This window comes from Myodes glareolus, chromosome 6, assembly GCF_982192425.1.
Source record: "Myodes glareolus chromosome 6, mMyoGla1.1, whole genome shotgun sequence".
Taxonomy (NCBI): domain Eukaryota; kingdom Metazoa; phylum Chordata; class Mammalia; order Rodentia; family Cricetidae; genus Myodes; species Myodes glareolus.
In genome coordinates this window covers 7,988,962-8,005,399 of record NC_142031.1, presented here as the reverse complement: position 1 = coordinate 8,005,399, position 16,438 = coordinate 7,988,962, and the positions used below count along the sequence as shown (strand labels likewise).

Below are 16,438 nucleotides of genomic sequence, written 5' to 3'. Positions count from 1 at the left end.
CATGGGGTCTCATGATGAGGGGGACGCGCTGGCCGGTAGCCAGTTGCCCTGTTTCTCCTTGATGCCCGTGTGGAGTGAGTCCTGGTTTCCAGCTCCCTGTGAGCCGGGAATGGAGGAGATCCTATGAAAATGATGATATGTGACAATCAGTCACAGCAATTAGTGTTTTGGTTAACAGGCCTTTTTTGTTTTCTCTCACCCAGACAGAATGTCACAAATAAATCCTCTCCTGCATTTGCATATTAATTGGATCGGAGACGTCAAGCATCTTTCATTAAAGAAAATGATCTGCATATTTGGAGACATAAAATAGTTATTTTGATGGGTTTTTTTTCCCTAAGATCAGGGGGTGGGGGAGGTAGGTGATAGGAGTTCGAGAATGGAGGTAGAGTGGAGGCAAAGCCAGCCAGCCCCTCTGTCTAGTTAACCCTCTGCTGTCTGGACTTGGTGGATCAAGGTTGAGCAGAAAGATAATTAGTCCGTAAATAAATCAAGGCTCCAAGGGGCCCCTGAGCCAGCTTGACTGTTAGGCAGAAGGGCTCCTCACTAGAGTTGTGAGTGAGATCGACTTGGGACTCGTCTTCTTGGGCTTAAATCCCTTCCTTGGGAGCTAGTTGTTGTGCTGCCCGGAGTATTTCCGGAGGCAGTGGGCATTAGGGTGTGGCCAGGTGTCTCCTTGTATCCTTCTAGCCGTGTCCCTCCTTGCCTTGGCTCTCTGGTCATCCCCTGTTCCTCTTTCCCCGTAGCTCACCCATCAGTGCCCACTCTCTCCATGTGCTGTGACCTTGCACCTCCCGAGTCCTTCTCCTTCTTTGCCAACCATTCTCCCACTCCTCTCCCCAGATGGGGGAGTTTCTGGGAGCCGCAGAAGCAAAACTTAGAGTCATTATCACACACACTCGAAATAACCCAGAAAGCTACAGGGCCCATATTAGGGCATGAGTCCCGGGGAAAGCAGAGTGGATGTACAGTTTGGATTGGCGACTGTGACCGTTTCCCCTTCATTCTCGTTTCCCCCTTCCTGCCTGCAGGAGCCATTTGTGCAGGTGGGCAGTAGGGACGGCCTCTCGGAGACAGCTCTGAGCACTCGTGGTGACAGGCAGCCTGCTCTTCAGTCTTCTCCCTGGTACCAGATCCCAGTCAGGGAGAGGTCTAGGTAGTGTGGATGGCAGTGATGACCGCCGCCGCTTCTTTCTGCACACGGAGTATGTGTAAAAACTCTGCTTAGACTCGACGCTTGCTCGCTGTCTCCCGTTTCCATCGCCCTCTGAGACAGGCACTCTCAGCAGGTACTCTTTACTGATAAGGAAACTCGACCTCAGAGAGGACAGATAACAGGCCTAGAGGTGCCCATCAGAGCTCAGAACTCGCAGCTGGGGTGGGGCTCCCTGTAGCCAGGCTGTGATGCAGCGGAGATGGACAGTGGCCATGGAGCTTCTGCTCTGACCCCAGCCTGATTCGTGGGCCTGCAGATACTCTGGGAAGTGCTGTAATGTACAAACGTCTTTCTACGTGGGTGACCTCCTCACCTCACTGAGAGGATAAGGAGACCTGCTAGCCCCCTGGAGGTTAGAAATAGCCGGGGGTATCTTCTGTGGCTTTTGAATGCCAGAGACGTGCCTTCCACTCACGCAATTTATGTACAGTTTTGCTTCGAATTTGAAAGTGCCCATCACAGCTATTTTCACACCCGTCAGTCTTCCCTCTGGTGCCTGACTCCTAGCTTTCAGTCTTGGCAAAGCATGTGTGTGTGTGTGTGTGTGTGTGTGTGTGTGTGTGTGTGTGCACGTGCACGTGCACGTGCGCCATGGACCAGCCTCTCCTTATGTCCTGGGTAGATGAACTTGTATGTCCCACAGAAACCTGCGGTTTGGTACTACCTCCCCAGTACCCAGACTCTAAAATAAGCCCCTTCAAATGCCAACTAAAGGGGGTTGAACTTGAGTCAGGCACCCCTTTCCCCATTACAGGACTGTGGAAGGGTCTTCTGAGCCAGGAGATGGGGTGATTGCATCCAAAACACCTGACGGCTGTGCCCTAGCTTGTACCTTGGCCAGTCTCTGGCCCTCTGTGACTTCCAGCTATACCTTCTTTTGGTAGGTGAGGAACAGAAGCAGGGGTCTAGTGTCCCTCAAATTTAGGGACTTTGGATTAGGGGCCTGAGGTACCTCTAGGGTGTTCTCAGGAGTCTGGGTGAGCCCTGGAGCAGCTGTTTCTGTTGGATGCCAAGAAGCCAAGTTGGTTTAATATGGGTTTAGCTGCTGGTTTGATAAATCAAAATAATTAAAAATAATAAATTTGATTCTTCAACCAGCAAAAGCTGTGTGTGGGCGCAAGGCCTGAGCTCGGGTTAGGCCTGGGGAGGTGGGAGAGGACACTGGAGTCCTAACTGAGGAAATGAACGGAGCCTGACCTAGGGGTCAGCTCTCAGACTGATTAAGGAAGAAATGTCTTTCATGGGAAGAGACTCAGTCAGACAGGCCAGAGCCCCTGCCGGCTTTGCCCCTGGCTGTATGGACTTGGGCCAACCTTGGTTTCCTCATCTGTCAAATGGCGTGATAGTCCTATCGGCCTGTGGGGCTATGTCAGGAGTCAGGGCCTCTGAGAGCATGGTGAACCGCCCGACCCCTTGGGAACATCAGGCCCTGTGCTGGCCTCATTCTCCTGCATTAGAGAGGCCTCAGTATCCCCTCCTGCCCCCTCTTTGTACCAGCTTTGGCTACAAGCACAAAATCCCGGTTCACAGTGCCTGGGCTGCCAAACAGGCCCGCAGCTTCCAGGGACTTCTCCCTCCTGTGGACTGCTGCCCTAGCACAGAGCTGTTCTGTTTACGAGGACATCCCCTGTTCAAGGCGGTTTCTGTTGACAGTATTCCCCCTGGTTCCAGAACAGGGTCAGGAAGCAGTGTGCCACACCCTGGGGGAGAACCCTGAGTTCCGGGTGCCAGCCTTGAGTTCGGGGTGCCAGCAGCTCTGACTGGGAAAAAATAGGATCTGGACAGGGTTTGCCTCTGTCCCCCATCCCCTGCCCCCATCTCCATCCTCAGGAGCCGTATTTGGTGTCAGAGTAGTTGGAAATCTGAACTGAGTGGAAGGGGGTGAGGACAGGGAGGGACAGGGTGTCTGTCTCTTTAAATGCACTTTGTGTCAGTGTGATAAGGAATTTGATGGCTTTATCAGAAATACCAAAGCTTTATTTAGCCGGGTGAGGCTCACACCACTCAGCTCCACACAATCTGCTGATAAATAGGAAAAAAAAAAAAAAGAGGGAAAAGAAACCAATAATTCTCCAGCACCCAGTTTAGCAGTGGCTAAGTTGGAAGTTTGGGGGAGTCAGGGTATTCACTGAACAGCGGAGGGGAGCAGAGAAAGCTGCAGTGGAGTTCTGGGAAGTGCTGACAGGACCTGTTCTCCAGTGGAAGCCTTCATGGACTTTTCTGTTACCGGATAGAACTACAATGATGGTTGCCATTCTTCTAGAAAAGGGATGTATTAAAGGGCCACGCCCTCCCCAGCAGCAGTTTCCATTGGCCATTTATTTATTTATTTATTTGACTTTTCAAGACAGTGTTTCTCTGTGAAACAGTCCTGGCTGTCCTGGAACTAACTCTGTAGACCAGGCTGGCCTCGAACTCACAGAGATCTGCCTGCCTCTGCCTCCCGAGTGCTGGGACTAAAGGCATGCACTGACCTGGCCTGGCCCCACTGGCCACTTTTATCTCCTGCCCATTTCTCTACCAACCCAGTCTGCCATCCAAGGGAAGTGGAGACCCTCATCATGTGGTGCAGGTCTGCCCTTAGGACAGCTGGCTGGGCTGGTAGAGGCCCGGCCAGCCTTGGGTTAAGAAGAAATTAACTGAATACAGAAGAAACCATTGGGGAACTGCCCCTCACTGCAGCACTGGGAAAAAAATGGCCCCAACTCCTTACATGGAAGCAAGGGAGCGGGAGTAGGAAGGGCTTGGAAAAGCCCATGTCTCAGCCTTGGTCACGTGGGGAAGCAGGGAAGCTATGGCATGGCCCTACCTACTTGTGGCATTCTAGAACATTCTTCTCCTTTTCCTTCTTCTTTTGAGACAGGGTCTCCCTATGTAGCCCTGGCTGTCCTAGAACTCAATAGATAGACCAGGTTGGCCTTGAACTCACAGAGATCAGCCTGTCTCTGTCTCCCGAGTGCTGGGATTAAAGGTGTGTGCCAACACTCCTGGACTTGGATTCCTTGATCCCTGCCATCTGGGCCATTCATGAGCAATCCTTCCCATATCCTGGCTGTTCTAGATTTTTCCTGCCTTCAGTGGCATTCCTAATTTTTCTTCCTCAAACCCTCTCATTTTCCCTCCCCTGCCTGGGAACCCCATGCCCCTGTTCAGCTTTGTGGCCAACATGAGGCACAGATACTACACTCTTGGATGCCATCTTGGCTGTCTACACTCCTGGATGCCATCTTGGCTGTCTACACTCCTGGATGCCATCTTGGGTGTCCATGATCCTCCTTCTGTCCCCATGAAGATTTTGATGGATGTAAATCAAGTTTAATTTCTGGGCCCCATCTATATCTCCCTGTCTCCCAAAGGTTTTACCTCCTCTAAGCACTACTTGTGAAGTTTCCTGTGGGCACAGAGGCAGGTTTGAGCACTCCATGCCCGGCCATCAGCCCCATGGATAAGGAGTGGACAGAGAAAGAAACAGCTTCTCGACCTTTTTCGTGGCCTCCCAGTCCAAGAGAACCAAAGACCTGAGTCCTGGCCACAGGCCCTGCCTCCTCCCCATTCAAAGCTGCTTCTGTTGTCCTCCCCATAGGTCGCCTCACAGTGACCAGGAGAGTTGGCTGAGGGGAGAAGTCTTTGCCCCATAGGCAAAGACAGAGGATCTAGGTCTAGATCCAACAGGATTGTCAAAGGCGAAGGGCAATTACAAGGACTCAGGCTAAGGTTGGCTGAAGGCCACAGTGGGCTGACATCTCCCCAGAGCCATGGTGGAACCTAGTGAGGCCTGAGATCCCTTCTAGTAAGCTGACCAACGAGGAGCCTAAGCAAGGCTGGGCCAACAGGCTGAGAGCCAGGCAGGTCACCTTACAGGCATCCCTGGGCTTTGGGTGGTGGGGCAATGGGATTAGCTGGGCTGCTGGGTTGTGGAAGTTCTGGGCGGAGAAACAGGGGAGCTGGGGGAGGGGGAAGCTTGCCAGGGCGAGGCTGGGGGAAGCTGCAGAAAGGCCGAGGCCCAGACAGACAGGAGGCATAAATGGAAGTGACAGGGTCAGGCCAGACCTTTGTCCTGCAGCCTGATTAGAAAGCCTGCCCTGGATTTCTGAAACTTTGGGATGTTGTCGGACAAACTGGAGCTTAATTCTGTCAGAGCGCTGGGGAGATTAGAATTGACATCCTGGGAGCACATTCCTGGCTGGGCAGAAATCCAGCCCCCGCTGGGAAAAACCTGTGAAAGCATGGCCAGCCTATGGTGGCAGCAGGGATGCTGTCAGCACTGGTGGCCACTCCAGCTTTGGTGGGGATCGGAGCCAGGAGCCTCTGGAAGGCTGGTCTACTTAGACAGGATACGTGGAAAGAACAGAGGCTTGGCCAAGCCATTCCTGACACTGAGCCCTCTTTTCTGGTGGCACTGTCTGGAGCAGAGATCTAAAGTCTAAGTCTATAAAATGGACCAAGTCTGCCTTCCAGACCCCTGGCGCTTTCCTTGTCTTCAAAGTAACCTTGGGAAGGCAAGAGGGTGCTTCCTGCAGGGCTGTATCGGCAGCCATGGCCTGGTGGGTGGCAGCATAGGTCATCAGGAAGGTGGCAGGCAGTACCCACCAGCAGGTTACCTGAGCAGAGTATATGGAAGGCCTCTGCCAGTGTACCCAGTGGGTCTCTTCCACCACCCACCCAATTAGCCTCCTACAACTTTCAAGAGACAGCCAACCTCTCTCCGAGCTCCCAGGAAACCTCCATCCGGACTAATCAAACTTGAGTGATAGGCAAGACCTCTACCAGAAGTCACCAGGCAGGATGCCACCCTGCCACCAAGTGAAGGGGCTGGAGGGCAAGGCTAATAAGCACCCTAGTCCCAAGTCAGGCTGCTCCCAGTACCCCTCCCCACTTCCTTCCTGACTCTAATGACTTTTAAATATTGGTAAATATTTTGGCTAAAGCAGGCTCTCGTGGCAGAAAGCAAGGCCGTGTGCAGTTCAGGACCTACAAATTATTTATTAAAGATCTGAGATGCGGCGCAATTATGTGGAAAGAACCCAAAAAATTAAATAAATAAGTAACAAAATAAATAAATAACAGCCCCACTGGCCTCTTGAAGGCTTGGGGAGCTGCACACATGATTGCCGGCTTGATGAAATCCCCCCGGATGTAATGAGCTGATTTTTCTGCTGTTAATATTGCATCTGCTGATGAAGGATTCGTTAGGATAATGGAACGAAGCTAAAATATAAATGACTCCCTGTCAAGAAGCGGCTTTTGTTTGTTGATCTCCTGACAGTTCCTGGGCCAAGGCAGGGGTTTCTGTGAGCATATGCATTCAGGAACAGGCAGAAGGGATGGGGGACGAGAGCTCAGGGAACCCTCCCCCCCACCAGAGTACTTGGCTTTCCCCTAAACCCCCAGTATTCTAGGCTTTCCCTTCCGGTTGGACTGCCCGACCTTGGGAAGCCCTAGAGCCCTGGGGGGCGGGGAAGTCATCAACTTGGAGCCCTGTGGAGGGAGCTTGTTGCACAGGGATCCTGGGTGGGAGCGGAAGTTTCTGCCTAGCTGGGCAGAGGGATAAGCAGAGGCGGGGCTGGGGGTAGTGGGATTTGTAGAGGCAGTGCCTGCTGCCTGTGCATGCAGAGAGATGGAGTCACTTGAGGGAAGGTATGCTAAGGGTAGGTTCATGGGGGAGCCACTAGCCTTTTCTCTGCCATTATAATGTCCCTTCCCTTCCCTCTCTTCTCTTTCTTTCCCTTTCTTTCTTCCTTTCTGGCAAAGTCTAGCTCAGGATGCCCATGTAGCCAGAGATAACCTCCAACTTCTGATCTTCCTGCTTCCATCTCCCAAGTGCTGGGCTTACGCGTGTGTACCACCACACCCAGCGTATGGGGGCTAGAGATCAAACCCAGGGCCACATGCATGGCACACAAACATTCTATCCATTTAGGTGGTTACAGGGAACTTCAGATGGTGACTCCAATCCTGTCCAGGTTGGAAAGAAACGGGGCTCATTTGAAATGACACTGTCACCCTCCAACCCCAACTTGGCTTATCTAACACCCCTGCTGAGTTCCCCCATCTGATGCCTTCCCTTCTGAGCTCCTGCCGTATTGTGTATTTAACTACAGTAAAGACATATGCCATAAAGTTTACCGTTTTAAGTGCACACTCAGTGGCGTTAGGTACCCTCACAAATTGAACAGCTATCAACAATATCTACTTCCAGAATTCATTAATTAATTTAGGTTTTTCAAGGCAGGGTTTCTCTCTGTAGTCCTAGCTGTCCTGGAGCTCTCTTTGTAGACCAGGCTGGCCTGGAACTCAGAGATCCACATCCTGACTGCTGGGATTAAAGATGTGTGCCACCACTGCCTTGAACTCACAGATCCGCCTGCCTCTGCCTCTTGACTGCTGGGATTGAAGGCATGTGCAACCCTGCCCAGAAAGTTCCAGAATTTTGTAATCACCCTCTACAGAAATGGGGAATCGGTCACCCCCGACTCTTCCCTTCCCTGGCTCCTGACAGTCACTAACTATTCTCTAACCTAGTCAGGATAGGCTAGATATCTTTCTTCTCTCTCTTGTGTACCTGGATTGGTACAGTTTATAACTTTTCATTCAGGTGTATCCATGTTGTAGCATGTGTCAAGACATTGTTACTTTGTATAACTATAGACTAGCCCATAGTTCGTATAGACATCATTGTTTAGCCTTTGCTCAACTAATGGGAGCCCAATCTGTGTCTGCCTTTTTTGATTGTCCGGAATGGTGCTACTAAGAACAGCTGTTTAAATATTTAAATCCCCGTGGTCCACCTTTGAGGTGTATACCTTGGAGTGAGCAGTGGAATCTCCTCCCCCACGAAGGACTTTAGACGTTAATGTCAAGGGATAGTTTCTTCATGTGGCAGAACTGTGCTAAACGTCATTATTCTGGGCCTTCAAAGCAGCTGGTCATAAACCAGAGGGACTGAGCCTCAAACCCGATTTACTGACACTGTTCTTCTGTCTACCTTGTTCTGTCTTCCCCTTGCCTGGCATCTCTATGATCTCTGGGAAACGGCTGCAGAGACGGGATGGTTTACGGGATGGCCAAGGGCGGTGGCATCTCTCGGAGCATCTGGTCTGCTGAATGTTTCAGCTCAGCAGGGGCACCGTGTCACACATACATTGAGTCCTGAGTGGAGACTGAGCTGGTACCTCTGAGCTCTTCCTAGCACATGGAGCAACCTTCTTACTGACTTATTGGCCAGCACCACCTGTCACTTTGACCCTCCTTAGAAAAGAGGGAAGCTTATCAGGCCACCAACTCAGACCCTTCTTCCTAAAGAGAGCACAGGTCTTGTCCAGGAATATAGTTGAGACACTGTTGTGCAGGTCAGGCTGGAGACACTGGGAAGTAGTGATGCTTCTTTCTCCAGAAGGAGCCTAGGAGCAGAATGGGGTGGCTCTTCTCCTTGAGAAACCAAGGCAGGGCCCCCATCATCTTTAAAGCCCCTGGCTGGACAAAAGAACTGCTTGAGAAAACATTCACACAGGACAGAGACATGAGAGGAGCCAGTACCAGCACTGAGCAGCAGACACGCTACCAACTGCAGGCTGAACAGCCAAGTTGGGCATTTTCTGCTCCTTGGTTATGTTCCTCTTATTAAAAACACTCCTTGAGGAGGCGGGGGAGACAGCTCACTTGGTAAAGCGCCTGCTGTTCAAGCGTGGTGACCTGAGTTCAGATCTTCAGCACCCAAGTAAAAAGCTGGCTGTAATTTCAGCACTGGGGAGGCGGAGACAAAAGGATCCCTGGGGGTGGCTGTCCTGCCAGTCTATACAGTTCCTGAGCTCAGTGAGCTCCAGGTCCACTGAGAAACTGTCTCAAAAAAAATTAAGGCGAGGGGCTGGAGACTTGACTCAGTGGTTAAGAGCACTTGTTCGGTCGCAGTGCGTGATGGTCTTTAATTCCAGAACTTGGGAGAACAAGGCAAGGGAATCCTTGAGTTCAAGGCCAGCCTGGTCTACAAAGTTAGTTCCAGAACAGCCAGGGCTATGAAGTGAGACCCTGTCTCAAAGAAAGGGGGCGGGGAGGGGAGGAATGTACTTGTTGTTTTGCTGTCCTTGCAAAGAACTCAGATTCAACTCCCAGCTCCCACATGTAAGTTCATCACCTCTTTGGGCACCGGGCACACATATGGCTCACAGATATATATGTAGGCAAAACAGTCATAAATAATAATAATGATGAGAATGTGGAAAGCAATGGGGGCATCCGGTATTAACTTGCTCTGGCTTTCACACACATGCATACATCTGAAAGAAAAAAGTTGGGAAATCCCTTCCCTGACTCTAAATGCCTTGGCGCTCCCTCTTGACCCTGTTTGATTTTTCAGGATTCTGGCCAAATTCCAACCAAGACTCTTTCGGGAGAAACCACAGAGCCAGTCTGGAGCCCATTCTCACTTGGTGCTGGCCAGCAGAGCCACCTGCCCTCGTGGTCTGGAGGCCGTGGTCTCCTGTCCCTGTGCAGAGACAGGCAGCCTGCTCTGGCTGCTGCCTCTGCTGTCCAGCCTCAGCACACACTGTACTGTACAGAGCCAGTGGTCCCTTCAGTGTCCCACGAAACACTGCGTCGAATTCCAGGCTTTTTTTGGGCTTTCTGTTTCATCTGGTTATGCGGTGGCTGTGCCTCTCGTGCATGCCCTGGCAGCCTTGCAGGGCGCAGGGGACGGCTGGCCCCTGGATGTCGCCTTTCTCTCCTAGCCCTTCTTCCCTGTAGCACTTTTTTATGCTTCCTTTCCCCTTCTATTTTTCCCTCCCTCGCTATCTTTTTTTTTCCACTCTTTCAACATGGTTTTCCTAAAAAGTTTTTTAATCAATCAAATTTGAGGCAGAAAATAGGTTTTGTCACGCCTGGTCCCGGGATACTGTGACTCTCACTCAGGCTCCTGACAGCTCCTCAATGCAAGAAGGAGGCCAAACAGAATATTTCTCCGGGAAGGTGCCCGTTTCCATGACACTGCCCCTTGTTGTCTGTGCTGCCCCAGTCCTTGTGAAAGGCCCAGCCGGGGAGGGTGTATGAGGATGGGGAGGTGGCCTGGGGGTGGGTAGCTAGGCGGCCCAACAGCTGTCCTGAATCTCCCTGGCCTGAAGAGGCCGCGGAGCAGGTTGGAACCTCAGACAGGAGCCTGGCCTGGGGTTCATACATATGGAGTCAACCTGTGGGAGAGACTGTGGGGCCAGGTCACAGGAGAGGTTTCAGCTCCAGGCAGAGAAGACCTCACGGGAGTCAGGCTCCTTCAGGACTTGGTACCTACTACTAGCACATCTTCCCCCACCCCTTTTGCTTCTGCTCTCCTGCCCATCAAAGTTTCTCCCATCATCCTTGGCTTCTTCCTAGTACCTCCATTCTAGAATCTTTGGTCCCTGTCACCTCCCCCACCCCTTCCAGATCCCTAGTCCCCAAATCAGAGCCCCCTGAAAGCCCTCTGAGTCTTTTCTCTCTAGCCCAATTCCCTCTTCCTTCTTCCTGTCCCCATCTTCCACCCTCTCCTCTTCTCCTTCTCTTTTATAATTAATGATTAGTTTTAATTGGTTTGCTTAGGCAGCCTGACAGCAAATTAACAGAAGGCAGCCCAGGGCTGCAAGGCTGGGGTGGAGACCACTGTACTTCAGACCTGGCGAGGGAAAGGGAACGGTGGCTGCCCTACGGGATCATTTCCTGGCCAGTGGGCTGTGTGTACTCAGGCCTCCCGCAGACAAGTGCAGCAGCCAACAGGAAGAAGGCAACAGGCGCTCTGCAAGATGGAGAGCTCACTCTGTCAACTTCCTGTGTGCTTTGTTTTCCTTCCCCTGCATCCCCTCTGTGCCCCTCACAGAGATTAGGGTCAGGGTTGATGCCTTTAGGCTGGACAGGGTTTGCTTTTGGTGCCATTGTCCTTGCCTGTGTTCTAGCTGATGGGGTTGGCACTTTGACATCTCTGGGGGCCGAGCGCTTACTCTTTCCCATGGACAGGAAGGAAGAGACCATTGCTATTATGAGACCAGCCGCGTAGGGATGAGCAGGCACCACGGCCTGCAAACTCCAGAACCTAGCTCTGCTTTCTTCTAATTACCTCTCCACAGAGCCTTCAACCTTTCCGATCTCAGGGCAGTGAGGGTTAACACTGGACAGACTGGCAGAAGATGGAGAGAAAATGATGAATGGATTGATGGATAGGTGAGATTGATAGATGAAGGGTGGATGCCTAGACAACTGGCAGAGGTGGTGGCACATGCCTTTAGTACTCAGGAGCCAGAAGCAAGTGGATCTTCGTGAGTTTGAGGCCAGCCTAGTCTACAGAGTGAGTTCCGGGACAGTCAAGGCTACACAGAGAAATCCTGTCTCAAAAAACAAACACACAAAACACACAAAACACACAAAAGAAGAGAAAACTATCAAGAGGGTACTCTGACTACCCGTGGGCTCTTCTGTTGAGTCCCTGAACATATATTCCTTTTCTCTTTTAGCTGTGAGGTGTTCTCCTTAACCTTAGCCTCCCTGAGGGTAGGGATCCTCCCTCCAGCCCTGCAGAACCCTTCCTTTATGCCAGCTTTCTCATTCACTACCATTACCTGGTTGTGCCAACCCCTTATTCCTATAGGCCAGAATGAGGCATCAGCGCTGGCAGGGGCAGAGGCAGAAGGTACAAGAATAAAGAAATGAGAATGTTCTACTGGATACTGCTCCAGTCCTCACTGGGAGTCTAGAATCTACCTAGCGTCCCAGATCGAGTTGAGAGATATTGACTGTCCCGCTGCTGTCAGCCAGGCTACCTGCCCTGGACAGGCAAGGATGGGACCGGAGGGTGTATCTTGGTGCCCTCCTCTAGGCGTCTGTGCGTCTCCGCCCCTCCCCCCATGCCTCCAGCCCCAGCCAACTCCTGGAAAGTTTCCTCCCGCTTGTTCTGTGTGATCAGATCTGCAAGTTGCTCTCTAAGCTCCTTGTCACATTTTGACTTAATGAAGTGCAAGAGCTGAGGGATTTGGGTTCAGCGCTCCGGTCTCCCGCGCTCCCTTGTTGTCAGAAAACAGGGGTGGTTGGGGACGGCAACACTGTGCTGTAAAGTCGTTATCATTCCGGTCAGTCTGTTTAACACAAAATTAAACAAAGAACTAATTAGTGCCTCATGAATTAATAAATGCACAGTTGCCGGGGAGGAGGGGAGGGGAGAAAAAGGTGGTGGAAGGGAGATACTGGAGTTGTAGAGTTGGGGGGCCTTGGGGGTTCAAAGGAGGCTGGCTGGGGCGTCTTGACAGATCTCAAGAAGGAGAGCTTGGGATGGACAGGTCAATGATGGTGCCCCTGCCAGGGCCTAAGGCTCATTGGCCGGAATGTGCACTCTGCCAGTGAAGCCCTTGACTTTGGGGTCTCCATTCCTCTTCCCCTGGCCTAGCCCATAGTCCCTCCCCTTAACTTAGCTCACCTCTCATCTCCCTCTCTGTCCCTTTTCACTCTGAGGCTTCCATCAGCCTCTTCCACATCCGCCTGGCACCCATTTTCTCTCTTGCCCCCTCCCTTAGGTGCCCACTCACTTCCCTGCCCACCCCTCAGCTCCCACCTTCTAGACGCATGAGTGTCCTAGGCTCACAGAGAAACCCTCCTAGACCTCTTGATGGCCACCAGGCTCTCAGCCCTTTTCTGCAGCCGAGGAGACACTGACCTACTGGGCACCCTCTGCCCCAGCAGCCCAGCATAGTCTATAACACCGGCCTAGCGGAGAGTGGAGCCCTCCTTATGAGGACATGTCAAGTACAATTAGCTTTATCTGTTTAAATATGTCCTGGGAATGAGAGAGCGGGTGGTGGGACTGGGTGGCATTCTGGGAGCCCCGGACAAGGTCACCTCATCTCCCGCAATCCCCCCAATCTGATTTGGGGATTACATAGCCTAAGGAAATTGGTGTTATTCCTCTTGCATCATTGATAAGCCACGAATGAGGGCTAGGGGGACAAAAGGAGGAAACGGACAGCAAACCCTTTGTCTGGCATAGCAGATGCTAAGGCTGGGGTACAGGGGGGCCAGGAAAGGGCAGGTGGGGCCAGGTGAGCAGGCACAAGGTCCTCCCTCCACAAATGGAATCGTCCTATTTGAACCTGGATCCCCGCTCCTGCTCTTGGTGCAGAGGACCTAAGCCTGCAAGCTGAGCTCCATTAATGATTGGTTAAAGACCCTCCGGTCTTGTCGCTTGCCCTGTCTGAGCCTTCTGTGCTAGTCGTCTTGGTCCATGGGGTGGAAATGACTGCCCACAGTCTGTCGTATGGAGTTGTAGCTTTCCGAAGAAGCCTGACCTTGTCCCCCAAGCCCCAGCACTCACGCCGTCACTTGGGGACAGCTTGCCATTCATCAGTTTTGTTTTCAGGGCCCTGGAGAAAAGAGTCAAAGAGTGGTTGGTGTTATATTCATTGTCTCCAGGACTACCTACTTAGCCACAAAAGGCCTATAACCAGCATACACACGTGTGCATGTGTCCACAGGCGGAGGCGCGCACACAAGCACACACATGTGTGCACACACACACCCCTCTCTGCCTCCACTGGACAGTGCGCAGAGCAGTCTGGCTTTCTTTGGAAAGCGTATCCTAGGAGCCATACTTTCCATGTCACAGGTACCACTGCTTCCTGAATTTTCAATCTTTGGTTGGCATATACTTAAAATGGGCCCAAAGCAGAGCCCATGGAACCTGCCTAAATCACCAGCCCTTCTGGCTCACCCTGGCACATCAGCCTTTCAGCCCATAGTTGGGCACAGAGGGGTCATGACAGCATGCATGGAGGGAAGAAGTCACTGGTTTCCTCCTGGAAAGACTAACAGTCTCTTCTTTGTCACCAGGATGAAGTGACGCCCCAACTGTGTTTGAGAAATCTCTAGGACCCAGTGAGGTAAGGCTCAAGCTGCACGCCCCACCCATCCCCCCCGCGCGCCAGTCCCCGCCCCCACCCATGTTGTGTGCCTCTTAGTGTGAGATCCACCACCCTGGCCTGAGCTCATTTCTTCATGCATCCACGAGGGGATGGGGAGTTGAAGTTGGGGACAGGGAATCGGAGCCACATGGCTACTGGAACCTGTCAGGAACAATGGGGTCCCAGCAAGAGCCGTTTGGCTTTTATGCTGGAAACAGGTTGGGGATGGATAGATGGACAGCAGATTTGGAGAAAGGAATGAGCTCCAGGCAGCAGGGGTAGTAGGTGCCGTGGCTGCCTGTAGGACTGGTGTCCTACTCTGGCCCTACTGTTTGTCCCCTATGGTAGCTGCCTCTGGCTCTTCAGGGAAATTCTGCTTCTAGCCATGCCTGGAGGGAGATTCGAATGAGTTTAAGGTCCTAGACGGACCCCCCCCCCCCCCCAGCTCTGCTTCTCTGAGATTGAGCCACCTCCATATCTGGCTGGGAGTAGGCTGCCATATCCTGCCTTAACCCTAGCCCAGGGCTCTCTGGAAGCCATGCACTCAGCTCTGCCCCCGTCTTCACAGGCTGTCACAGTCCCCTGGTGACTCGAGGAACTGCGGGGCCACCGGGCCTTAGCCCCGGGCAGTGCAGTGTCAGAGGTGACCGGTGGAACGCCAGTGTTATGTAAATAGCGGGGCCTGCCCGGCGGGCGAGCAGGCTGGCTGCAGCCATCCATCATCCCGGCTCGGCTGGGCGGGGGACAGACACAGCACCGTGCGCTTGGCTCCAAACCTGTTTGTTTTCCCTTTGTCTCTCTCATTTCGGGGGCCCGGCTGCGACCCGTTCCAGTTTTGTCCCGCTGGTCTCCTCCCCATAGGGAGCACGGGGGAAGGGAGGAGAGTCCCTTGGCTCCCACCGCGGCATCTCTTTCGTACTTCAAAGGCTCCCCCATCATTGTCTGCGCCTGCGGGCAGTGGCCCTGAAAACGTGATCAGAGGCGGCCCGGTGTAGGGCAGGCCCGGCCCGCGCCCTGCGCTCTCACTGGGGCCCGTGGATTCCTCCCTTTGCCGCCAGCACCACCGTGGTTACAGCGCAGCTCCGGGGCGCTCTCTGGCCTTTCTCTCTCGGCGCCCCTTCTGGCTCCCTCTGGTTGCTCCTTCCTGCTCTCTACCCTCAACCTCACAGCTATCTCAGTGCTTTGAGACTCTCGAAATGACCAGAGCTGCATGCAGCCTTCCCCTCTTTCCTCGCCTCCTTAGGAATTTCAAAACTTTCAAAGGGCTTCCCAGGATGCTGTGAGGCATAAATAGGCTTCCCATGCCAGATCTGATTCTCTGCGCCCCCCCCCCCCCACTCTGCACCTCATAGGAGAGCCTTGCTTCCTCTGGGGACCTCTGCCAGATTAGACACACTGTCCCCAGGAATCATCCAAACCCTGAAAGGCAGGATGCTTCCATTTTCTGGACAAATCCCAGGCAAACTACAGTTCCTAGGTCACTTTTGGCCCGTAGCCTGTTTCTTGTAAATAAAGTTTTATTGGAAAGTGATGCTCATTCATTTTCATATTGTCTGCGGCTGCTTTCACTCTGCAGTGGCAGAGTTGAATGACTACAGCTGAAACTTGCCTGTGAACCGTAAGATATTTATTGCTTGGCCCTTTCGCAGAGAAGGGTTTGCTGGTCCAGATTCTGGTCCCTGATTTCTGTTCCCTCTCTGGTAAAATACACATTGATGAGATTTGCCGTTGCAACCTGCCTAAGTGTGTAAATTTGCTGTTGCATCCCGCCTAAGTGTGTAAATTCTTGCTGTTAAGTGCATTTTCCGTGTTGCATGGTCACCATAGTGAGGTTGGCATTACATAGGAACCCTGTGCCGGGGGTTGATTTCTGACTGCCTGAAGTGGCCCTCTGTTGAAGAGCCTCTGCCCCTCCCCTGCCTCTTGCCTCCTGCTCTGTTGTCCCCCTTACCCTGAAGTCCCAGCTCTTCTCTCCTCACCAGCCCTGGCTCCCTTGGGCTCCTGTATCCAGTGTCCCTCCTGTAGCCTCTAGCAAACATTTAACCTCAGCTCTAGCATCCTCACCCGGCCCTCTCACCCCCACCCTGGCCCACTTTGCAAGGTAAGAATGTGTACTTTGCAGGGCTGTTGGGATAAGGGGATGGGTAGTGGCTAAAAGCAGCCAGCCCAGAATCCAACAGGAAAGTTCAGAGTTTCCCCAGGAGGCACAAGATACAGCTTCCAGCCCTGGGAAGGTGCCGTGGAGCTTTTCCTGACCCTGACTGAAAAACCTCTGAGTCTCAGCCCTTGGAGATGGCAAAACTTCGAAGTCCAGTGGCCC

General features: G+C 52.6%; 1 protein-coding gene across 4 annotated transcripts in view; it reads left to right on the top strand.

Moving 5' to 3' along the window:
- The window catches only part of Casz1 (castor zinc finger 1), a 146,452-nt gene that overhangs the window by 69,457 nt on the left and 60,557 nt on the right, over positions 1-16,438 (top strand). For all 4 annotated transcript variants that reach the window (XM_085690284.2, XM_048414881.3, XM_085690282.2 and 1 more), the window contains one exon: positions 14,048-14,097. The gene's annotated coding sequence lies outside the window, so the exon portion shown is untranslated. The remainder of the gene's footprint in view (positions 1-14,047; positions 14,098-16,438) is intronic.